A 17,966-nucleotide genomic window follows, 5' to 3' on the forward strand; every position below is an offset into this window, starting at 1 on the left:
GATGTAGGAAAAGCCCCGACCCATCTGGAGAAGGTGTCCTCCAGGACTAGTAGTACTGCATGTGTCTAACCCGGGGCGTGTTGGTGAAGTCAGTTTGCCAGTCAGCTGCGGGGATGTGCCCTCGGGCCTGATGGGCAGGGAAGGGTTTTGGCCGCCGGGTGTTAGAATTCGTTCGTTGACAAGTGTGGCGTGTCGAGGAGATGTACGAGGGCGCCATCATCCGCAGGGAGGGTGGAAAATGACTGAAGAAAGGTTTCAAGACTTTGGGGGCTAGAGTGAAACAGGGAATGGAGAGAATGGAAAGATGCCGATGATCTCGTTCAGACACATCATCGGAGGAGTGAGCGTGGCGTGGGGAGGGACTGAGCACTGGAGGGCGGCCGATCGTGCGGCCTGAGGAGTCAGCGTGGGGAGCTGCACAGTGTGTGATGCCACGTTCAGATGGTAGCTTTGAGGCTTCCAATAGGTCAGAAATGAGTTTTGAGTCAGTGACCGAGGTGACCTTGGTTGTTAGGAGCCCCTTTCTTTCCATATGGCAGCATGAGACAATGGAATATGAAAAACATATTTGGAATCAGTGTAAAGAGACCAGGTTTCATCTGCAGCTAGTTCACAGGCCCGGGTAGTTGCTATGAGCTCGGCCTGTTGGTTAGTGGTGTTTGCTGGAAGGGGTTTTGCTTCGATTATAGAGTGTCGCCGTCCAGCGGGACATAGAGACACGTACACCTCAGATTGTCATGAAGGAGCTCTTTTTTTAATTCGGATAACACCCTCTATATATGAGCAGTCTCATGCATAAGCAATTTCGATCAGACACGTCCACCCAATCCTGTTAAAGGTCAAGCAAACACGAGCTCAAGCGCACATGTAGCCAATGGTAGCAGCTTCCTGTTTTCTCCAGGCACACCAAGCACGCCCTTTGGCTCCCTGCCAGCCCACATCTCCCCGTTTGTTTATAAAAAGACCGTGCCTGTCTTAGGTCGTCCATGACAGAGCAACATCCTTACCCGTCATCGGAAAATGAAGCTTATGTCTTCATTCCCTGTCTTAGGTTGGTATGAGCTCTTCACGAATCTTACCATCTCTGACTACCGGTCTAGCATAGCCAAACTTAGGGGCAGGTTCCCACATAACCTGCTAAGTCGTAGGAGCCATTTGGGAAGGGTGCTAAGTCAGGAGAAAAGGGTACGGTAGGTGACCCTAATGTGGAATTAGTGGTAAGAATAGGAGGATATAGATTGGAAGAGTTAGTAAGGGGCAAAGGGCAAGGCCACGCCTTTACTATCCCCCATAGGCAGCGCACGGCTCCTCCATTAACATGGTGAGGGATCATCAACAACAGCAGTTGGAGGAACTTCCACATCTTCTTGTTGTTGGTTTTCTAATGAGGAAGCCTTGACCAATCTTTCAGGCACCCAAATTGGCGATTGTGCGTCCTGCGGGAAAACACAAACAGACTCCCGGGTCCAGATTAATATCAGATCTGGGCCTTTCCATTGTCCTGATAAATGTTTTTTATTAGGCTCTGAATGACGGTCAGCAGCCAATCGGCCCTCAGAATCAAGATTTTAAAAATTTAAAATGGGGCTGGGGTTATAGCTCAGTTGGTAGAGTGCTTGCCTTGCATTCACAAGGCCCTGGGTTCAATCCCCAGCTCCAAAAAAAAAAAAAAAAAAAAAATTTAAAATGAACAAGGAAACAGATAATTTATCTTTTGGGGATCTGTATGATGCCCCTATTCCCCCTTTTTGTTTATAAAGCATGTTTTTAAGTGTTAAATGGGCACGCTCAACGATGCTTTGTCCAGTAGGATTATAGGGAATTCCTGTGACATGTTGAATACCAAAGGTGGAACAAAATTGTTTAAAGGCCTGGGACGTATGTCCAGGACCATGATCTGTTTTAATTTGTTTGGGAACCCGTAGGATGGAGAAAGAATGTAAACAGTGTGTTATTACATCTTTGGCTTTTTCTCAAGCGCAGAGGCCATAATAAATCCTGAAAAGGTATCTATTGACACATGGATGACTTGTAGTTTTCCAAATTCTGAATAATGAGTCACATCCATTTGCCAAATATGATTGGGCTGAAGCCCTTTTGGATTTACTCCTAACGAGGGGTTGGGAATAAGTATAGCACATTTAGCACAAGACTTGACTATGTCCCGAGCTGTTGCCTTAGTAATTTTATAGCATGTACGTAGAGTGGAAGCATTTACGTGAAATTTGGAATGAAATTATTTTGCATTTTCAAGTGCATCAAAGATATGTGGGTCTCTGGTGGCCATGTCTGTTAAATCATTGGGTAAACTTAGAGGACCTGGAAGGCCTCGAACATGCCCAATCAAAAAAGGGCTTTTTCTATCCCAAATAAGTTTTATGTAAAGATTGTAAATACTTAGAGATGGTGGAAGTGAGGGAGAGCAGACCAGTTAATTCTAAATTTTGAATAGCATTAACAACGTATTTGCTATCAGAGAATAGGTTAAAGGGCTCATGGTGGGTTCTGAATACTTCTATAGCTACTAATAGTTCTGTTTGTTGTGCAGATAGAGTATTAAACAACGTTTCTGTAACATTATTTACAGTAATGGCACCTGTACCATTTTTTGATCCATCAGTAAATATAAGAGTAGCTCCTAAAATAGATTCTTTTCAGGTGACTTTGGGGAAAATTATAGAATGTTGACTCCAAAATTGGAGAAGAGGATCAGATGGCAAATGATTGTCAAACACAGCAGAAGTACTAGTAAAGACTACAGCCCATGAATTTGAATTATTAATAAGATATTGTATCTGATCAGTAGTATATGGAGTAGTGATTGTCCAGGGATGTGACCCAAAGGTGGAAAGGGATACTTTTAACGCCCTAAGGATTAATTCTGCCACAGATTAAGTAAACAAGGATAAGACCTTGTTAGGGGCATAATTCATGTGAACCCATAGAATAGGACCCTTTTGCCAAAACACTCCTGTGGGTAACTTATTTGTGGCCAAGACAATGAATGATAAAGGCTTAACTAGGTCAATACGATCAAGATGAACCTTTTCCATAGCTGTTTCAACAAGCTTGAGAGCTGTTCGAGCCTTAGGGGTAAGCACCCACTTAGAAAGGGGATCAGAATCACCTTTAAGAGTGTCAAACAGGGGGCCCAAACTTGAGGTGGGTAAGTGAAGGTAAGGTCTAATCCAGTTAATGTCACCTAATAGCTTTTGAAAGCCATTCAAAGTCTTAACTTGGTCTACTCGAATACTAATTTTTGTGAGTTTAACCACAGTTGCATTTATGATAGATCCCAGGAAGTTTTTGGTGTCTCATTTGTGCCTTATCAATGGCAATATGTAAGCCCCACCTTTTTAGTGACTTTATTAAGGAACTATAACAATTTTCCAAGACAGTTTTTTCTTTATGAGCTAACAAAATTTCACCCATTTAATGATAGATTAAAAGTTGAGGATTTGCTAGGTGTATGGGTTCAATAGCTTTGTTTACATATATTTGACACATAGTGGGGCTATTGGCCGTGCCTTGTGGGAGGACTATCCATTCATATCGTTTATTAGGAGAACTGTTATTAAGTGAGGGCACAGTAAATGCGAACCTTTTGGTGTCTTTGGAATGGAATGGAATGGAAAGGAAGCAATCTTTTATGTCAATTACACTGGAGGGCCAATTAACTGGGATAGTCGATAAAGTAGGTAATCCTAATTGAATAGGTGCCATGGGCTCCATTATAGAATTTACTGCTCTTAGGTCATGTAAGAGCCTCCATTTTCCCAATTTCTTTTTTATTATGAATATTGGTGTGTTGAAAGGAGAGGTGGATGGTTTCAGGAGTCCGGCCTCTAGTTGTTCTTTAACCAATTGCTGGGCCGCTTCTAATTTGTCTTTTGAGAGGGGCCACTGAGGGACCCAGACAGGTATATCAGATTTCCATGTTATTTTAATTGCTTCAGTGACCCCTAATGAAAATCCAATCCCTTTCTATCTTGTTTTGGAGTAACTAAAATGGGTGAAGTAGGTCCTCGACTACTTTTCCCAAGACCTTTTCCCCGTATGTGTCCTTGGGCTAACATCACTTGATTAGCTTTTAGATTACTGTATGGGATCTCGGATGTGAGATGTAAATCCATCTGTTCCATGATCTCTCCCCCACAAGTTTACCGGGAGATGTTCAAGGACGTAAGGTTGGACGGTACCACTATGACCTTCTTCATCCTTCCATTTTAATATGGCTGTGCTTTTGTTAGGATCAGAAGCTATACCCAATCCCCTTAAAGTCTGATCTGCCTGTTGAAGTGGCCAGGCTTTGGGCCATTCTGTAATTTTGATAATATTTTTGTCAGCCCCAGTATCTAATAAGCCCTCAAAACTTTTGCCTTCTATCACTAACTTTGTCATAGGTCTATCTTTTAAATCCGATGTTAACATGACCATATTTTGGCCAGTAGAACCTAATCCTTTATTTCCCCTAATAATATTCTGTGATGGATATTGATCATGGCAGCTGTGCGATCACCCTGAGCTACTATTGCTACACCTCTTGGTGAAGAAGCAAGGATTTTTTTTCTCCTGTAAAATCAGGGTCTAACTCCAGGGACAATATTTAGTCCTTTTAAAGCAGAAGAACTCCTCCCCAGAACTAGTCCCACTGTTCCTTTAGGTAATGGGCCACAACTGAAGTTGGGATTGGTTGTACTCCCATCTCTGGAGTTAATACTGCTCTGGCGGAGGCACAGAGGGCCAATCCTGCGCTTCCTCTTGTTTGTCTAGTTGGGGAGTCAAGGGGTAATGGGTCCGAGGTACGGACTGGATAGCCCCGTATATTTGTGGGCCCCGAGGCCGGGGGCCCTGATTCCCGTTTTTTGGAGGTAAAGGGTTACCACCTTTGTCTCTAGTTGATTTACAGTTACTTGCCCAGTGTTTCCCTTTTTTACATCGGGGACATAATTTTGGCACAGGACCCTGGGGGCAGTCCTTTTTCATGTGTCCATATTGTTTACACTGATAACACTGTTGTCCTGGGTGGGAGTTGGCACTGCCTCTAAGACCCTGTGCAAGCGCTGCAGCCATCACCTGACCTTGAATAAAAGCCTCATTAATATCCCTACAAGCCTTTAAATAGGCTCCAAGGTCTTTGCTTTTCCAAGGTCTTATTGCTTCTTTACGCCATTTATTTGCTTGCTCATATGCAAGCTGTTCGACTAAAGGCATAGCCTGGTCTACATCTCCAAATATAGGTCCTGCTGTTTGAATCAATCTGTCTACAAAGTCGGCATAGGGTTCATTGTTGCCTTGAATAACCTTAGATAACTGTCCTCGAAGATCGCCAGCACCTGACAGCGTTTTCCAAGCTCTGGTGGCAGCAGTACTAATTTGTTGGTACACACCGGGGTGGAAATTAATCTGATTACCTTGCCCTTCATTTTGTCCTTGGCCTGTCAGCATGTCTAGATCCCATTGAGGATTTCCCACAACTGCATTATGTCGGGCAGTATCGGAACATAACTCCTGGTTGGCCACCTTCCACATGAGGTATTGTCCCCCAGATAAACATGCCTTTGCTAAATTACCCCAATCAGTCGGAGTAAGATTTTGACTTGCAACATTCTCCAATAAAGAAACGGTAAATGCAGCTTGTCCTCCATAGGACATAACTGCCTCTTTTAACTGTTTCACTAATTTTATATCTAATATTTGATGATGTCTCTGATTGTTTTGATCTTCAAATACCGGGAATATTGGGAACACTGATCGAGATTCTACATCAGCCCACTGTCTGGGGGCCGCCCCTGTGCAGCAAGTGTGTGCACCCCTACAACTTGGAAAAGAGTGGTGACCTGGATTATACGCCGGAGGGCGCGGTGCAGTAGGGGCTAAATGCCACTGAGAGAACTTCTTTTCTAGCTCTGTCTCAGGTAGCTCCTGTTGTTCAGAGTCACATCCCTGTTCTGTCTACTTTCTCTTTCAGAAGCTCGGCTCAATTGTTCTTCTTTTACAGTTTCTAATATCTCTTCCCCTTCTCTTAGCTGTTCTTGAAATTTTGGTTTTTTGGAAGTCAGACAGAAATGAACTAATGTCCATATAGGCAAAGTACCAAGAGTGAGAGGCGTTTTTTCATTTTGTTTATGGAGGTCCTTGCCCAAATGCTCCCACTGAGGGACAGTAAGGAGCCCTTCTTCTAAGAACTAAGGACAGGCTTCTTCTATAGTTTTAAGGAACGTCTGCGCAGTTTTAGACTTTAACAGAGTTCCATTTTCTCTTAACAATGCCTTAAGAGAGCCTTCCATGCGAATCCATGAAATTTCCGATCCCATGGCTATAATATGGCCTCTCTGATCACCACAACAACAAACAGAAACCAAACAAGAAAAAGAAAGAAAAATATTAACACAACTAACACCTTACACACATTGATTTACTACAGGACGTCCTTTGTGTCTCTTGGGACAGCCTTCTGTTAAGTTCCCTCACTAGGGGAGCCTTCCATTAGTACCTTAAGGCCACTGTTTCCTCGAATAGGGAAACCTGCTAGTTGACTGTGCTAGCAAAAAATTTTCTCCTTTATTCCTTACCTGAGCGCTCACCGTTCTCCGTACGGGCCACCAAATGTCGCTGTGCAGTGAGACATAAGGACACGTACGCCTCAGATTGTCATGAAGGAGCTCTTTTTTTTATTTGGATAACTCCTTCTATGTGTGAGCAGTCTCATGCATAAGCAATTTCGATCAGACACGTCCACCCCATCCTGTTAAAGTCAAGTGATCACGAGCTCAAGCGCACATGCAGCCAATGGTAACAGCCTCCTGTTTTCTGCAGGCACACCAAGCACGCCCTTTGGCTCCCTGCCAGCCCACACAGAGGAGAGGGAGACAGTGGCATATCCTGCCACTCTGACCCCATGCTGCATAAAGGAACTGCCATCAGAAAACCACGTGAAGTCGGGACCAGACAAAGGCCCCTCAGAGATGGTTGTGGGCAGGACAGAAGCCTCCAGAGCTTCAGTACAGTTGTGGACTGGGGGCTCTGGCAAGTTAGTTGTGATGGGGAGCAAGGAGGTGGGATTTAAAGGGGGACAGGGTTTGAAAGATATTGTGGGGCTCTGTAAGAATACCAGTAGGGAAAGAATCCTGAAAGCGGGGAGAGATCTTTCAGGTGATGTGGTGAAAGAATGGTGACGGGAGACCCAAAGGTGAGTTTATGAGCTTCCTTTTGGAGGTCATGGCTGGCTGCCAAGGCGTGTAGGCAGGGAACCATCCTCTAATGGTAGCGTCCAACTGCCTGGAGAATATAGGCTACTGGGGCAAAAGTTGGCCCATAGTTTTGTCTAAGGACTCCTACACTTTGGCCTCCCTTTTCATGAACATAGAGAAGAAAGGTTTTTTCTAGGTCCGGCAGGTGGAGGGCTGGGGCCTGGAGAAGTGCCCTTTTTACTATGTGGAAAGGCCGGCTGGGAGTGGAGGGTAGCGGCTCATTTGAGGGCCCTTGCCATGTCGTATGAAGGCCTTGCTAGGAGGGAGTAATTGGGAATCCATGCCCTAAAATATCCTGCAAAGCCCAGGAAGGATAAGATTTCGGCTTTAGTTTTGGGCATGGGAAGGGAGCTAATGAGGTGTTTCCTGTCGGTAGTGATGGCCTTCCTTCCGTGGGAGATAGAGAACCCGAGATAAGTGACCATGGGACAGGACAGAGGGGCCTTTTGAGGGGAGGCGCGGTGACCCTTGCAGGCCAGAGAGTTGAGTGGGGACATGGAGCCATGCTTTGAGGTTTCCATGGAGGGCTGCAGAGGAGGGGGTCATCTACATACTGAAGGAGAGTGGAGTCAGGGCAAGCTGAGTGGAAGTCCTTTAGGTCCGTTGCCAGGACTTGGCCAAAGAGATGGGGACTGTCCCTGAAGCCCTGGGGAAGGACTGTCCATGTAAGCTGTTGAGAGTGCCTGGTTTCTGGGTCAGCCCAGGTGAAAGCAAAGATGTCTTGGGATTCAGGTGCAAGGGGAATGGAAAAGAAAGCATCCTCGAGATCTATTACTGAGAAGTGAGTGGATGCAGCAGGGATTTGGGAGAGAAGGGTGTAGGGGTGAGGGACAAGGGGTGGATGGGGATAATGGAAGCATTGATGAGGAGGTCTTGCACTAAGCGGTAAGAACCATTAGGTTTTTTAACTGCTAGGATAGGGGTATTGAAAGGGGAGTGAATCCCTTTTTTAGGAGGTCCCGATGGGCTGGAGGCCATTAGCGAGGTGGTGGGTAACAGGTATTGGGATTGATTAGAAAACTGAGTGGGGTCTTTGAGTTGGATCTTAATAGGGGGACAGACGACTATAGAAGGGTTACAGATGTGCCAGACAATGGGGTTTACAAGGGAAGTGGGGATAGGGAAGTGCTTGTGTTTGGGGTGGTCTTGGTTACCACCTGCGCAATCAGAGCAGAAAGGGATTGTGAAATCATCAGCTAAGAGAGCCATTAAAAAATGTGCGGGGGACGATGGAGCCTGTATAGAAATTGTAGCTTTGAGGAGTGAGAGGATGTCCCTGCCAAAAAGTGGTACTGGACACTGGGGCATTACAAGGAAAGAATGGGAAAAAGGGAAACCGTCTATAGAGCAGGTGAGAGGAGGTGTTTTTAATGGGAGTATGGTTTTCCCCCCTACCCCGACAACAGGAGAGGATGAAGGCAGCATGGGTCCCCAAAACTCCCTCAAGACTGAAAACGTGGCCCCTGTATCTAGGAGGAAGTTGATGCTGCGCCCATCTACTTGGAGTTGCCTGGGTTCCTGCCTGTTGATAGTAACAGCCGAGAGGAGGACCCAAGGCCCCATCAGTCATTGAGTGCAAGGCCCAAGAAGTCACTACTGGGATTTTTAGCCACAGCTCCCTTTCGGGAGGTGGGTCAGTCTGAACCCCGGTGGCCCATTTGCTGACATTTAGGGCAAGGCGTGTTGGGGGTCCTAGGAGTAGGGCATGCTTTAGCCCAATGACCCTCTTTGCACTTAAAACAGGCTCCTGGGGGATTGGAACATTGCATAGGTTGCTGGCGTCGGCCCTGAGGGGCCCTTTGTAGGACCTGGCGAGCATCTGAAATTTGTTGCTTTATGCTTTTTCATACCTATGGTACGTACGGCGTTCTGCTTTCTCATCCCAGTTACGAAAAACCTTAAAGGCCAGAGCCAGAATTTCGGTCTGAGGTGTTTCAGGTCCTTGTTCAAGTTTCTTTAATTTAGCCTTTATGTCGGGGTAGCTCTGGGACAGGAAATATGTCATAAGGACACGCCTGCCATCGGGGGTTTCAGGATCTCAGTTGATTGCTGGAGCTTTAGTGGGGCGATCTAAGAATTCAGAGGGGGTTTCATCCTTGTTTTTGGATTATCTCTTGGATTTTTTTGGAAGCTTACTGCCTTGCGAGTGGCCTTTTTTAGGCCAGCAATTATACAGGCAGCAAACTGATTTCTTGGTTGTAGTGGGGCTGTGGTGTCGTAGTCCCAGTCTGGGTCTTGTTCGGGGCCTACATGGGGCCCGGTAGGGTGGTTAGGGTTGATTCGGTGAGTGTCATCTGCGTGAGCTTGGGCTAGATCCCAGACCCGTCTGCGTTCCTCGGGAAGTAGGGTGTTGCCCAAGAGCACGTCAATGTCACGCTAAGACCGTGGGCCCCATTGGATTCACGGGTGTAAGTAGTAGGGTCAGTAGTGAAAGAACCTAGCCTTTTTTCCAATTGAGTGAGGTCAGTTGTAGGAAAGGGAAATGACCCGAGGGGTCCAGCAACCTCTCCTAAGGGTGCCATTGTATGGGGCTGGGTAATTTGGTTGTGGGTGCGGGACCTGGTGGCTGGTGGACTAAAGGAGGCTGAAGGGGGAGAAGATGGCACCTTGGAAGGAGAAGAAGATGGTGGTGGAGAGAAAAATGGTGACGAAGCAGAAGCAGGCGAGGAAGGGGCCGGGGAAGTGGGAGCGGAAGGAGGGGGTCCGTCGGCCGGGTCAAAGGAGGAGGAGGACTCAGGAGGGGTAGTGCGGGTTTGCAGGCTGAAAGCACGTGGTGCGGGGTCCAGGGGGTGCAGAGGTCAGGGTGGGACCGAGGAGGGAGGAGCCTCCATGCAGGGAATCTCCTTCCACTTTCTTAAGCGCTGTCAACAGTTGGAACGATCTCGCAGAATTTGAGGGTCTAGGGAGCCTTCAGGAGGCCATTGACTTTGATTAAGCGATACGAAGGCCAGTCCTGAGTGCAGAATTTGATGAGAGTTTTGGCTTGATGTCTGGGGTCAGTGAGAGGCGAGTCAAATTGGAGAGTAAACGTTTTAAGGGGGGATTGTTCAGGAGGGAAGAAGAGGCCCATCGTCCTTTGAAAGTAGAGAGAGAGAGAGAGAAATCTCCAGGCCGGAAAAATGAATGGATGGCTCACTTAGGCGTCCCCAAGGAGAAAAACCATTCGGGGGCCTAGTAGGGTCGGGGGCAGAGGAAAAGTCAGGTCATCACCTGTGGATTCCCTTGCCAGGCAGAAATGCCAGCGGCCGCGGAGAATCTAGCACTAGGTTTTTACCGGAAAATGGAGGAAGGAAGGAGAAGGTAGAGAAAAAGAGAGAGGAAATAAAAAGAAGGGGTCTTTGGTTCCCTCCCGCCCGATTGGATGACAGAAGAGGCACCTGGGAGTCCACTGTGGCCATAAAGACCAAGGTGGGGTGCGGTCTCCTCCCTATAACCAGACGCCAGGGCTGCCGGACGACCACGGCCAGACACCCTGCGATAGGTTAAGGGCGGCTGCCTCCCAGGGGTGACTCACCTACAAATTGGCCGGTGGTGGCTGCAAGGTAGCCAGCGCTCAAGAAGGCGGACAGGGTGAGAGGCTTTGGCCAGGGCAGATGGCGGGGGTCCTCCATATTTGAGGAGTTTCCCCTCCCGGTTTCAGCGCCAATGAAAGAAGCGCAGGGAGACACGAGCCAAACCAAACGCCGGAGCAGTTCCATTTATTTTAAAAATGCAGACACTTACATGGGGCGGGAAGAGGCTGATTGGTCGGGGCGTGAGATGGGCTGAGAGTTGGTTGGGTGAGCCTGTTGCAAGGGGCTGGGCCGGTGTCACGCGCCCACTGGGTGCAGTTCACACCGGGGGAAGAAGGTTGGTCCAGTGCCGACTGGGAAAAGTAAGAGCTGTGACTTACTGAACCCAGTCACGGTGAAGTTCTGAAGAGCTTGGTTAAGACGTTTTTAGGAGTTCGGCTCGTTCGTTCTTCCTTACCTGATGACTGTGGGTAAGAGGGACTGTGGACACGCCAGGGGACCCCAAGGGCCTTGGCAAGTGGTTGGGAGATTGGGGGCTGGATTCGGGCCTATTATCTGAGTGGAAGGAGGTGGGCACTGCAGAGTGAGGCACGGTTTCATGGACGGTGAAGGCGGAGACAGCGCCCTTTTGTTGGAGGTGGGGATGGCTTCAACCGTCCTGAAAAGGTGTCCGCCATGACCAGAAGGTACTTAGACTGTCTTCCTGTGGGCGTGTGAGTGAAATCAAGTTGCCAGTCTACCCCTGGGCTGGCGCCACAGGCCTGGCGAGTTGGAAAAGTGGGGGTCTGATGGCTGTAGGATTGGTTCGTAGGCAAACTTCACGTGTGGAGGAGCGAGCCTTCAGAAATGAGGTGTCAGAGTCTTAGCGAGTCGAACAGTGAGGAAAGGTCTGGGTGCAGCCAACGGTGGAGCCAGGAAAGTGTCTCCCTGTTGGGGGGCGGTGGTGGTGAGGGATCGTGGAGCGTCACATGGGGGCTGGCGGCAGCCCCTTTGGCCTCCTCGTCTGCCGTGTTGCCTGAAGAGGTGAACGAGTGGTCTGTCAGGGCTCGCCGGTGTCCGAGCCTGTGCTGCCAGGTGGCGAACAGCCTCAAGGAGGGTCAGGGTGCAGCTGCAGTTGGTGATGGAGTCCCTTCTGTAGAAAGAAGGCCCCTCTTTCCAAGCAGCAGCATGGGAGAGCATGAGGTGCAAAGCATATTTGGAGTCAGTGCAGATGGTGAGGGAGCCTCGCTTTGCGAGGGTGAGTGCGCGGGTGAGGGTACTTAGTTCCGCCTGTTGGTTGGTGGTGGTGGTAGTGGTCCTGACTCGACCGCCTTTTCCAGGGAGACATGGCATATCCGGCCCCTCAGATCCCTTCACGGAGAAAAGAGCTCCCATCAGTGAACCGTATAAAAGTGGCTTGTGTGAGGCCCCTTCCAGACATTGGAGGGACAGGGAGCGACTCCTCCAGGGTCTCAGGCAGCTGTGGGTTGCTGAAGCATGTATGTGGAAGGCAGGGTAAGAGGGTGGCTGCATTTAAAGGAGAGCGTGTCTTGGCGGAAATGGAAGCGTCCTCTATGAGAGCAGCTTGCAAGGCTGACCCCCGACAGGGCGGTAGAGTGTGCAGACCCTCATAAGCAAGCAGCTCGGACAGATGATGAGGTGCGAGCCCTTCAGTGGGAGCCCCAGAGGAAAGTTGTTCTGATTCCTGGACTAAGACAAATGCTGCGGCCAACACCCGAAGACATGGTGCCAGCCTCTTACGGTGGGGTCTGGCCTTTTTGTTAGGTATGCCACTGGCCAAAGGTGGGACCAAACATGTCCTAAGAGCCCCAGACAAACCCACTTTTCTCAGAGAGAAACAGGTAGAAGGGTCTGGAGATGTCAGGGAGGTGCAGGGCTGGGCTTGAAGAAGGGCTTTCCTTAGGGTCTGCAAAGGACTTCCTCCGGGTGGAGGAGAGGTGCAGTGGGCGCGCCTTTTGAAGCCTCATACAAGGGGCCGCCAGGATGGGAAAATTTGGGATCCAGGATCGTGGACATCCTGCTGGCCCTGGAAAGGAAAGGATTCTTCCTCGGTGGATGGAGGGGGCATGTTCCACTATGATGCTTTTCTCTACGGTGACGGCCCTAAGTCCAGGTGAGAGGCTGACTCCTAAGTAAACAAGCTGAGGCGGGAAAGCTGCACCTTTGCTGGAGAGACCCCAGACCCCGTCAGCCAGGGAGTTGAGAAGCTTAAGTGTCTCCTTAGAGTCCTCGAGAGAGGGACTGCATAGAAGATCATCCACACACTGCAGGAGAGGAGGAAACGAAGGAGAGGCAGACACGAGACGGTGTTTGGCCAAAGAGGTGAGGACGGTCCCAGAATCCCTGTGGGAGGGCTGTCCAGGCCACTGAGGGAGAGGGTCAGTCCAGGGGAAGGCAGGGAGATCCTGCCAGCCAGGATGAAGAGGGCCAGTGGAAAAGGCGTCCTTCAAGCCCAACGCAGAGAAGTACGTGGTGGAGGAGGGGACGGAGCAGGGCGAGGTGCAGGGACTGGGCACAGTGGGAGGACGGGGAGCACCGAGCGGATGATGTGCAGGTCTCACACCGGACGGTGCGACGGTCCATTCGGCTTCCTGACGGCCGGGCCGGGAGTGCTAGCAGGTGAGCTGGCGCAGGAGGCCTTTCTGCTCAGATCCTGGGTGGTGGCTGAAGCCCCGAGAGGCTCCTTAGGGGAGGGGTGCTGGGCCTGGCTGGGTGGGATGTGGTGTCCGCAGGTGAATGAGTACAGGTGAGCATGGCTACGGGGTGTGGGTGTCCAGACCTCGGGGTCAGCAAGGGAGCCTGGAAGGGGATCGGGAGGGGAACAGCAGGAGTCCTGGTGGAGGCGCATGGCGGGCGAGAAGGAAGCAGAGCACCCAGTGCGGTCACGATGCCCTTCCCAGGAGGGATGTGGTGTCGCCCCTGGAGCAAGGAGATGCGGGAAAGAATCGGAGGCAGACTGGGAACGGGCAGCTTCTTTATTTTTCTTCAGTGGTGCTTCCTTGCTTGCCTCTCTCCCCAGGTAGTCGCCTCGGTGCCAACACCAGCTCCGCCCAGCGTGGCCACCGTGTGGGCCTCGAGGAGCAGGCAGTCGCAGCAGCCAGCGCCTCCAGCAGCACGCTGCTCTCCCCTTTGCTCGGGGCCATGGGCGCCCATGGGCTCCTCGCTTCCAGGAGTCTCACTTTTGCTGAGGCTCCCACATGCTCCGTCGTCCCCGCCTCACGTAAGGGCAGGAGAGGAGGCGCCGCACGCCAGCAGGTGGGCGCATCCTCCCGCGTGCTCACAAGCGTGCTGTCTTCTCCCCAGACGCTGCAAGCAGTCTCTACAAACGGCGCACACGGGAATCATCAGAAGGGGGCGGGTGAGGCAGACTGGTCTGATGTGGCAACTCAGGGAGGGCTTGTAGGGCGGTGTGGTCTTCCTCCACCCCTACAACAGAGGCTCTGGCAGGGGACGTGGGCCCCCAAAACTGCAGCACTGAGAAGGGGGCTCCAGAACCTCTAAGGAAAGGGAGCTGCCTGCCTGAGCAGTGGTGATCGTCAGTGCAGACGTCCTGGCCCTTCAGTCAGCCATCGCCAATCCCAGTAAGTCCCTGGGGAGGAGGACGAGGGTGACACGCAGGGCCATCCACTGCCCAATGTCCCTGTTGGTGGCATTTTAGAGGAGGACCTGGGGACCCACTTCCCAGCCAAATCCTCTGTTATCAGGGTGGAGGAAAGAATGAGTCGCGAGCAGCTGCTGTCCCTGTGCAGTGTGAGGGTCCTGATTAGTATCTGAGCTCGGCCTCTGTGAGCGCCTCGGGTGGGTGGCTGGTTTAGTTCTGTCCTGTATCACTTCCTGACGTTTATCATGATGAATGGGCTCAATAGCGGCCCTTCAGAGACCTGTAAGGACACAGGTTTGGCGATCGTCCCGCCGCAGACGCCCTGTCCCCTTTGGGGCTCCCCATCTGGTCCTGCTTCAGCCCCAGAGGGGTGGGTCGGGGCGACTGGTGAACCCATCTGCATGATTACACACCAGTTCCCTAACTCAAGGTGTCGGCCATGGTCATATAAATGTCATGCCAGGTAAGGTCATGAGACTGGGAAAGGTACTGAAACTCCTTAAAGAAGTTTGCGGAGTTGGAGGGGAAGGGGCCTAGCCGCTTCTCTATCTGGGAAAGATGGGACAGCGTGAAAGGAGCGTGGCCTCTGATCACTCCCTCCACACCAGCCACCCCCATAAGGGTGCTAGGACATGTGTGCAGGACCGTGTGGCAGGAGGCCTAGCTGGGCCGAGTGGGGAGCGGAAGCAGAAGCAGAATGGGGCAAAGGAGACGGAGAGCGGGGGCCCGAGGGGTCTGTGCAGCAGGGGGCCCGTATGGGGGTGGTTCATCAGCCGGATCAAAGTCAGAGGAGGAGGAGGAGAAGCCAAAAGGAGGTGTTCGCGTTTGTAGGAAGAGCAAAGATGAGGTTTAGCGCACAGGAAAGAGAAGGCCCACCGTGTCCTGTGCCCCACCCCAGGAGGGAGCCCCTCAAGGTCCTAAGGGGCGCAGGTCCTGGGCAGCCCGAGGGTGACACGCGGCGGGTTCACGGACGGCGCTGTGCCGGCAGCTGCGGGCTTGCTGCGCTGTGTCTGCTGCAGGACAGCCAGCTGAGCTAGTGACCTGGCAGCGTTATGTTGTAGTGGCGGTGTATTCAGCTAACGCTTTCCTTAGTATTTCTTAAAAGGTCGAGGGAGGTGGGGTGCGTGCCACACACCTGTAATCCCAGCCGCTTGGGAGGCTGAGACAGGAGGATCACAAGTTCAAAGCCAGTGAGGCCCTAAGCAACTGAGGCCCTGTCTCTAAATAAAATAGAAAACAGGGCTGGTTCAGTGCCCCCAAGTTTAATTCCTGGTACCAAAAAAACAAAGTTGAACGAGTGTTTTCATCTCCCTGTATAAACCAGCTGGTTTTCAGTGCTGGATGTTGTTTGGTTTAATAACAACCCCATATTCTTCCAGGTTAGGTCATAAACTTTCAGTATGCCTGAAACACTTCTGTATATTTAGCAAGTCATCTGAGAATCATCTTTATTTGACTTTTTGGAGGGTAGGGGAGGTATTGGGGATTGAACTCAGGGCCACTCGACCTCTGAGTCCCATCCCCAGCCCTATTTTGTATTTTATTTAGAGACAGGGTCTTGCTGAGTTGCTTAGGGCCTCACTAAGCTGCTGAGGCTGGCCTCCAACTTCTGATCCTCCTGCCTCAGCCTCCTGAGCTGCTGGGGTAGCAGGCTTGTGCCACCACCACACCTGGCTTCTTTGTTTTTGTCTCAAGCTTTGTAGGGAAAAAGAGGCCTGTACCCTATAAGGCTAGCTTTCTATGGCTTCTAGGGGAAGGAGGCTGGAAGAGCCTCCTGGATTTGTGTCCTCGCAGGTGTTTGGGCTCTGTTGGGAGTCCTGACGTAGGAAGGGGTGGAGGTTCAGGAGGTGGTTCACTGCATGCACTTCTTCCTGAGAGAAACTGCTCTCCTGGGGAGGCCAGTGACTGCCACCCAGACGGGGATCCATTTCACACTGCTTACATAATTTTGGGTTGTCTCTCAAGGCAAAAAAATGCTAGTATATAGGATACCCGATCCATTTTTTTTTTTTTTCTCACTTGTACAAAGTTTGACTGCAAAATGGTATTATAGTTTATATATCCCTGGGGGCATTTTTCCCCTCTTTCAATTGATATTCAGGCCAAACTTGGGTACCAAAACATATGACATGCTGCTGCTTCAGGGCGTGAGGGTCAGAGAAATCTTACGTGTTCCAAATGCATCTTAAGCCGGGTGCAGTGGTGCTTGCCTGCAATTCCAGTGGCTGGGGAGGCAGAGGCAGAAGGATCCCAAATTGGAGGCCAGCCTCGACAACTCGGCAAGGTGCAAAGCAACTGTTTTTATTTGTTTTATTTTTAAAATATTAAAAATGGCTAGGGGGTGGCTCAGTGCCCTTAGGTTCACCTCAGGTACCCCCCAAAGAAAATCTTAAAGATGAAGGTGGTGGAAGGCATCCCTTGGCATCCCTCCATTTCTGAACCAGCCTGAGGTGTCCCTTGATACCTGAGGACCTCAGACCATGGGTGACCATCCTGTGAGGCTGCCTGGAACTTTCAGCCAGTCAGGAGAGTCCCTCACCCGTGTGGGGCTCACGGTCTCCCTTACTTCCTGAGGTCCTCCGTGAAGGACCACGCATTGAGACTGACTTAGGATTTGAGCTGGGTGGATTTGTCCCGCTTCATCAACCCTTGACCCCAAACCTGTCTCTGTGTGCTTTCCCTCTTAAGGAAGAAAATGTGGATTTTCCGTACGTGCCTACCCCAGTTGTGGAGGCTCTGTAGCCAGGGCTGAGCATCTTGGAGGAGCTTAGTCATTGCACTTGGGGAGCACATCTTTCCAAGTGTCAGGCCTCCTGGGCGAGTTCATAGCCTTCCCTGCTGTCTGTATTTGTGACATCAAGTTTGGGGGGAAAAAACTGGGTGCAGCTGCAAAGGCCTTGTCATCCCAGCAGCTTGGGAAGCTGAGGCAGGAGGATCATGAGTTCAAAGCCAGCCTCAGCAACCCAGCGAGACCCTGTCTCTAAATAAAATGCAAGATAGGGCTGGGGAGGTGGCTCAGTAGCCAAGTGCCCTAGAGTTCAATGCCTGGTACAAAAAATATATATTATTTAATTACTATAAATATTTGACCATAAGTCATTTGAGAGTGTTCAGATTTTATTTTTCTTGGACGTGTTTAAAATCATCCAAAGAGAACCTGGCAGGGGTTGAACTGAGAGAATGGTACCCTACCTGTGAATGGGAGCACACCAGCAACAAGGGTGGGATTGTGTCCTTAAAAGCCAGCCACTCAAAGCCAGGCACAATGGCCCTCGCCTGTAATCCCAGCAGCTCAGGAGGCTGAGGCAGGAGGCTTGCACGTTTGAGTCCCTAAGGAACTCGGTGAGTCCCTGTCTCTAAAATAGAATACAAAATAGGGTTGGGGATGTGCCTCAGTGATCGAGTGCCCCTGAGTTCAAGTCCTGGTACCCCCAAAAGAAACTGGTATATATACACAATGGAATATTACTCAGCCCTAAAGAATAAAATGATGTCATTTGCTGGTAAATGGATGGAGTTGGAGAATATCATGCTAAGTGAAATAGGCCAAGCCCAAAAAACCAAAGGCTGAATGTTTTCTCTGTAAAGGATGATGATACA

The 17,966-nt window shown here is 50.3% G+C and overlaps 1 protein-coding gene across 1 annotated transcript in view; it reads left to right on the forward strand.

Moving 5' to 3' along the window:
- The first annotated feature begins 492 nt into the window (after positions 1-492).
- GP9 (glycoprotein IX platelet) overlaps positions 493-17,966 on the forward strand; it is a 156,981-nt gene continuing 139,507 nt past the window's right edge. Inside the window, exon 1 of the mRNA XM_079122162.1 lies at positions 493-497. The gene's annotated coding sequence lies outside the window, so the exon portion shown is untranslated. The remainder of the gene's footprint in view (positions 498-17,966) is intronic.

This window comes from Sciurus vulgaris (genome assembly GCF_902686455.1).
Source record: "Sciurus vulgaris genome assembly, chromosome: 19".
In the NCBI taxonomy this organism is placed as follows: Eukaryota; Metazoa; Chordata; class Mammalia; order Rodentia; family Sciuridae; genus Sciurus; species Sciurus vulgaris.